Source organism: Bison bison, unplaced genomic scaffold, assembly GCF_000754665.1.
Source record: "Bison bison bison isolate TAMUID 2011002044 unplaced genomic scaffold, Bison_UMD1.0 scf7180017864365, whole genome shotgun sequence".
NCBI lineage: Eukaryota > Metazoa > Chordata > Mammalia > Artiodactyla > Bovidae > Bison > Bison bison.
The window spans coordinates 2,057,934-2,065,201 of NW_011494937.1; the positions used below are offsets into that span (position 1 = coordinate 2,057,934).

A 7,268-nucleotide genomic window follows, 5' to 3' on the forward strand; every position below is an offset into this window, starting at 1 on the left:
AAAGTATTGGAATTTCAGCTTCAACATCAGTCCTTCCAATGAACACCCAGGACTGATCTCTTTTAGGATGGACTGGTTGGATCTCCTTGCAGTCCAAGGGACACTCAAGAGTCTTCTCCAACACCATAGTTCAAAAGCCTGGTGTTCTTACTTGCTGCCAAGTATTAAGCCACTACTCCCCCTGATCTTTGACTTGGTTGTGTCTTTCTTTTTTCTAAATATTTGGTTGCCTCACGTCTTAGGACCCTTGCTGCACATGTGAGGTCTTTCATTGCTGCGTACACTTCTCTAGTTGCAACTTCTCTCTAGTTGTGGTGCATGGGCTCCAGAGCGGGGGTGGGTGGTGGGGGTGGGGATTGTTATGGGTTGTGATTCAGACTTAGTTGTCCTGCGGTATGTGGGATCTTATCCCCCCAACCCCTCAGAGATGGAACCTGAATCTCCTGCATTGGAAGGCAGATTCTTAACCACTGGACCACCAGGGAAATTCCTTGGTGGTGTCTGGCTTGATGCCCAACCAAGAAGTGAACCCAGTTTCCAGGTAACACTAGTGGATGGAAGCCAGGACTGCAACTCAGCATTCTAAGATGCACCAGGCAGCGCCCCCATCATTCCCAACAGGGAACGATCCAGCCTCAAAAGTCGAGAGTCAAGAAATTGGCACTTTTTTGCTATCTAGTAGACTACATATTGGAGAAGGCAATGGCACCCCACTCCAGTACTCTTGCCTGGAAACTCCCAGGGACAGAGGAGCCTGGCAGGCTGCAGTCCATGGGGTCGCTAACAGTCGGATATGACTGAGCGACTTTACTTTCACTTTTCACTTTCATGCACTGGAGAAGGAAATGGCAACCCACTCCAGTGTTCTTGCCTGGAGAATCCCAGGGATGGCAGAGCCTGGTGGGCTGCCGTCTATGGGGTTGCACAGACTCGGACACGACTGAAGTGACTTAGCAGCAGCAGCAGCAGCAGCAGACTACATATTAGCTGGCAAGCTATCCAAACTCACTATGCCTCAGTTTCCACAATGTGAAATGAGGATAAGGCAATAAATCTTTGTGATGACGACTCCAGAGGTGAAGTGCCTAAACTAGGAAGCAACAGCTGTTGTGATGACTGTCGTTCTTAAGACCTACAGATCTGGGATTTCCCTGGCGGTTCAGCGGTTAAGAATTCACGTTCCAATGCAGGGGACTCAGGTTCGATCCCTGGTCAGGGCACTAAGACCCCACATACATCGGGGCAACCAAGCCTGTGCACAACTAAAGAGAAGACCACAGGCCACAACTAAAGACACCTGTGCACTGCAGCGAGCAATCCCACATGCTGCAATGAAGATCTCCCATGCTGCAACTAAGACCCAATGCAGCCAAATAAATAAATACTTTTTTTAAAAAAAAGGCAAATGACTATTTAAAAAAAAAACAACCTTACTCTCCAAAGTCTCTCATAGATCCGAGTTCAAATCTGAAATTTGTATAAGTGCTATCACTGCCCATCTCAGAGTCATGGGAGGAGAGACAGGTGAACTGCTGGGGCACACAGCCTCAGTGAATGTGGGGGACACAGGGGGACCGAGTGACTCTCGCTGAGCTCAGAAGTGTCTGAGCCTAGAAGGGACATCAGGGAACAAAAGACCACCTGGCTTCTGGGTACAACAGATGCCATGGCAACAGGGCAGGATGGGCTCTGCTCCAACAGGAGGGAAGGTTTGGGGGAAGAACTGCGCTGGCCTTGAGCACAAAGCAGGGAGCATGCCTGAGAACCCGGCCCATATGATGGGTGGCTGGCAAGAGGGTGGGTCTCACTGAGGATCTTTCCCCAGCTTTCTAGAATGTATTGGTAGCTGCAAGGAGGAAAATGCACCAAGGGCAGGGATACTAGGGTAATTCAGGACAATCAGAGGGAACCTGGGCCATTCAGAGGGTGGGCAGAAACTTTCACAGAGCCGTGTGTGTGTGTGTGTGTGTGTGTGTGTGTGTAACCTGCTGGGCCCAGAGTGTGTGTGTGTGTGTGTGTAACCTGCTGGGCCCAGAGTGTGTGTGTGTGTGTGTGTAACCTGCTGGGCCCAGACTCAGCCTCAACTCAGGGTGTTGAAAAGACCCAGCCTGCCCGCCTGTCCACCCGGTCTGACCAGAAACCCAGGTCAAGCTTGGGACATGTGGCCCTGCGGGTGCACCCTGGCTCCAGCCTCCCAGCCTCCAGGGACAGGGCTGGCTTTAGTCACAGTATAACCACTGGGAGATTGGGCAACAAGTATGTCCCACCCACAGATGTCCAGAGAGTCGTGAGAACCGGGACAAGGGAGGGTGGCCGGGGAGACAGAAGAACGCTCAGGCTGAAGACAAATGCGTTAGTGCCTGCTGACTGCAGAGTCCCCAGGGGCCCCCTCTTGCACACTCCCTCCTCCGTGACCCCATCTCCCAAGCAGCAGCCCTGAGATGCATAGCAGAGCAAGGGAGGGGAAGTACCCTCCCTGGCTAAAAGTAAGGCTTTGGAGATTTTGGGGCAAGCCCCATCTCACAACCTCAGTTTCTCCCTCAGAGGGACTTTCCTGGCAGTCCAGTGGTTAGGGCTCCATGCTCCCACTGCAGGAGGCAAAGATTCCTTTCCTGGTCAGGGAACTAGAATCCCAGAAACCAAAAAAAAAAAAAAGAACTGGTTTCATCCCCTCCCTTCTCAGAAGGTAACACCTAGTCCCAAACAACAGGAGAGTACTTCTAAAATCCAACATCTGTTTATAAGGTGATGTCCACGGGGCTTCCCTGGTGGCTCAGAAGGTAAAAGAATCTGCCTGCAATGCAGATCCAGGTTTGATCCCTGGGTCAGGAAGATCCCCTGGAGGAGAAAATGGCAACCTACTCCAGTATTCCTGCCTGGAAAATTTCATGGACAGAAGAGCCTGGTGGGCTATATAGTCCATGGAATCCTAGTAAAGAGCCAGACACGACTGAGCAACTAACACTTCATAAAGAGGAGCCAGAAGGCAGCAGGGGATTATCTGAAGGTGGAAGCTGCACACAGCCCTGGGGGGGAAGAGCTCCACTCCCTGCCCCACGTTGAGCTTCCGAGAGGAGCGGCTGCCGGCAGGGTCCCAGCAGTGAGTAATTGCAGGCTTGTTTTGGCCTTCCTGGTGGCCTGAAGCCAGAACAAGGTTCATTCCGGAAGGGCGGGCCACAGCAGGGGAGGGGGGAGGGTAGGAGGGGAAGAGGAGCGGGTAAGAGAGGGGAAGGGAGCTCAGGTAGAAGCTGGTTGGCTGGGGGGGTGGGGTGGGAGTGGGGGGAGGGGGTTGGGGTGGGTGGGGGAGGTGGGGGGCACTGGCTGGATTTCGAGATGCTGGGGCCGAGGGCCAATCTCCTGTGGCCTCCGACACGCAGCTAACAGGGCTGGCAGCCTTTGATGGCCCCTCCTTGTCCGCCCTCACCCTCGGGTCTAAACGGTGAAGCGGTGAGCCATTTCCTGTCCCAGACACCAGCAAGGGCCCCCACCCCCAGCCCGAAGCAGCCTTTCTAGTCTAGCAGTGGTTTGGATTTGCTCAGTTAGTAATAATCATCGAAAATATGAAACAACAAACACCCAAACTCAAACCCAGGGAATTCCCTGGTGGCCCAGTGATTAGGGCTACATGCTTCCATTGCAGGGGGCATGGGTTCCATGCCTGAACCCAGGTCAGGGAATTAAGATTCTCTAAGCTGCAAAATACAGCAAACACACACACACACACACACAAAACACCCAAATACAACTTCATCCTCATCAAACCCCTGGGCCAAGCATGCACAAATTGGCCCCCAGGGATGTTTTCACCAGAAGAAGCAGGAGAAAAGATGGTACAGAATTACCCAGCAAGTGGGTGTGAAAAAGCTGAAGAAGGAAGCTGGTGGGTGAAGCCTGTGGGCGGCAAGCACAGGAGGCCAGGAGAGGAAACACTGCCTGGTGGTGGGCGAGAGACCTGGACGGCGGATCTCACCACCCTGAGCTCTCTTCCTTATCTGTGAACCAGAGATAAGTTGCTGGATATATACAAGAAAAGTCCACCTAACCATCCACTCCATCCTCCAGCCCCAAATCCAGGAGAGAAAGAACAAATGGCTTTGTATTACTAGACATGTTTGCTCCGTGCCTCAACTCCCTCATCCATAAAATGGGGTTAGTGAAAGTGCCGACTTTAATTCTGACCCAAATTTGGGGCAGGGTTTTGTGGTTGTTCATTCGCATCCAGCTCTGTGACCCAAGGACTGTAGCATACCAGACTTCCCTGTCCTTCACTATCTCCCGGAGTTTGTCCAAACTCTTGTCCATTGAGTCAGTGATGCCATCCAACCATCTCATCCTCTGTCGGACCCTCCTCCTCCCGCCAATCCTTCCCAGCATCAGTCTTTTCCACTGAGTCGGCTCTTCACATCAGGTGGCCAAAGTATTGAAGCTTCAGCATCAGTCCTTTCAACGAATATTCAGGTGGCACAGTTTAACTAAGTGAATATGTATACCCAGCAAAGCACCTGGCTGGCAGTTAAGTATCAACATACACTGTCTCTTCGTAAACCAGGGCATATTATCTGGTCTCTAACCAGAAGCCCCTGGGGTTGGATGCAGAGTCTCTGGGGGCCCTTCAGAGGCTCACAGAATCTTCTGAGGATGCATCTCAGGTTAGCTCTGTAAACACAGTGGACTTTGCAGGAAGCCTCAATTAACACAGTGGCTAATTCCCCAACATATCTTCCCAGGGCTCCTAGGAAGAGCAGCGTGTTTCCAAGACCCTCGGCTTAGCAAACTGCCACTCTGGCCCCTCAGGACCGCCTGGTGCTCTGGTCCAATGCTTGGGAGAAATCCTAAACTGAGGGAAATCAAGGCCCAGCCCACTTCGGGAATGGCTCAGGGGCTGCAACCTCCAGCTCACCAACAAGGCAGTTAGAACCACGGTTGGCAAATACAGCTGCACTTCGGGATCACCTGGGATGCCTGGGTCCCCCGCGGGGCCAAGTCCAGCCCCAGAGATCTCGGGATTTCTAACCATGCCCCATCCCCGGGGGGGCACAACCCCCAGCCACAGAGGGGAAAAGAAACGCCCAGAGTGACTCCACTGAGGAGGGCAAGGTCTGCATTCGCCTCACCGCTTCCTGATACTTTCACAAACAAGACGAGGAACAAGAGAAAATGCAGTGCATTTGCTGACTTTGTCAATCCCCTTGCCTCGCTCCCCCCTGCAGCCGGGTCTCCAGGGAAGGGTTTAACAGGAAGCGCCTGGCGTCGGGGAGCCACAGAAGACCATTGTTCTCCAGCTGGTCCCCTCCCTCTTGTCCAGGAAGACCCTCTAGGGAGCCCCTTCAAAAGGGCCAGGCGCAGTGTCTCCAGACTGCAGGCCAGCCTGTCGGGAGAGCAAGCACCGGAAAAGGAAACCCACGGGGCGCGGGCTGGGGCACAGCTGTCACCGCAGAGTCTTGGGGGGTTTCCGAGGAAGGGGGGGCTCAGGCTTACCCGCGCCCCCAGGGGGGACAACCCTCCCCCACAGCCCTCATCTGGAAGGCAGACGGCTTTGATCTCAAGCTTTTAGGTACAACTTAAGCTCCTGTCTCCCTCCACCCATTTCCCCCACCCCCAGCATCTCTGTGTTGGAAAGTTTCACACCCCACCCCTTCTCTGATTTCAGATCTCTCTTCCAGGCACTAGGCTAGGACTTTTTCTGATTAGCAGATTTGGATGGGGGGCCAGGGAGGGGGGGAAGGTTCTGCTTTGGGGGGGCAGTCTGGATTTGGGGGCACAGAAGGAGGCAGAGAGCTGTGAGCAATTCCCTAGGAGACCCTGGGGGGCATGCAGGGTGAGGGCCAGCAGCTGACAACCAGATGTGGGTGGACAGGCTGAGGGGGAAATTAAATGGTGCCAGTCAGGTGGTGGGCGGAGAAGACAGGACCCCAGGGGGCCTCCGGAGAGCTGCCTAGGTATAAAAAGGAGGGTGGCCAGACTGTGAAGCCTGAGATAGCCTCTTAACTGTGAGTCAACAATGTCCTGGGGAGGGGGTGATGATCTGAAGCCAGTGGGGCCAGGAGGCTGGAAGGGAGAAAGAAAAGGGCAGAGAGGCGAGGCGGAATGGGGACCCAGGGGGAATTTCTGCTGGGAGGGACTGCAAGAAAGGGGTAGGCCGAGAGATGCTATTAGGCCTGGACGTGCAAGTGGAGGGCCTTAGTCCCTAGGCTGAACTCCCCTGAACACAAATTTGGGGAGACCTGAAGTTCCCCCAACACAGGTGGGCCGAACACCCCTCTAGGCTGTGCCTCAAAGCAAACAGATATGAAATGACCTAGTGAGTAACCCCGGACACGGATGGGGAAGGCCTGAGCCCCCCTGAACACAAGTGTGTGCATCTGAACTCCACTAGACATTACTGGTGGAGGTGTGTGTGTCCTGGCCTCCCCTGGTCACCACTGTGGGGGTCTGGGCTCCTCTAGGCAAACATGGTGGGGGAGGGTTTCAGTAGCCCCTACGCCGAGGGCGAGTAGCTCGAGCCTCAAACTCTGGCAATCCCGTCCCCCTTCAGCTTTCGGTGGCATTTACCTGATTCCGAGCCGACCCCCAGCCCCAGGAGCCCACAGCACGGCCTCCGCCTTCCCGCTCGGCTCCTAAACCCCACCCCTACATCCGCGGGGCACTGGGATAAGGGGGTGGCTAAGCTCCGACCATGTGGGCGGAATCCGGGAGGGACGAGCTTGGGGGAGGGGCGGAGCCGCCTGAGCCACCGACCGACTCCGGGAGTTCTAGGAAGTAGCTCGGTGCAGCGCGGAGGGGCGGGGCTCAGAGAGAAATGGAAAGCTGCTTAATTTGCATGTTCCGCCCACGTACGTGATCGACACCCGGATAACCCCGCCCTCTACCTTGGCTAAACCACTCACCCCCAGGGCCCAGCCTAGGACTCAAAGTTCCAAGGGTAGATCGAGCGCCCGCCCCGAGCCGCTGGCAATCTGGTCAAGGTCTGCGTCTTAACCGCCTAAGGCGGCTGGACCTCGCCCGCGCTCCAGGAACCGGCTAAACCGGTCTGGGAGCCGCTTCTGGCTCTAGTCTTGACCTGTGGACAGGCCCTTTCCCAGCTCAGCGGAGTCCAGAGCTGGGGCTTGTGTTCCTTGGGTCCCACACAGTGGAGGAAGTAGGGGTGGGTGGGGGTGATAGCGAATCTCTAAATGGGGGTTGGGGCACCACTAGAGCTATCCCCTACTTGCTCTCCCTCGGGGCAATCCTCTCTGGACGTCAGTTTCCCAGTGTGTGAAAAGTGGGCA

The 7,268-nt window shown here is 54.9% G+C and overlaps 1 long non-coding RNA gene across 3 annotated transcripts in view; it reads right to left on the reverse strand.

Annotated features, from left to right (window-relative positions):
- The window catches only part of LOC104999833, a 27,533-nt gene extending 20,800 nt beyond the window's left edge, over positions 1-6,733 (reverse strand). The window contains exon 1 of one of the 3 annotated variants that reach the window (XR_826665.1): positions 6,553-6,728. This is a non-coding gene — a long non-coding RNA (uncharacterized LOC104999833). Of the gene's footprint in view, positions 1-6,552 lie in introns of all 3 variants that reach the window. The other 2 variants (XR_826664.1, XR_826666.1) reach the window with 2 other exon arrangements.
- Between the last annotated feature and the right edge of the window lie 535 nt (positions 6,734-7,268).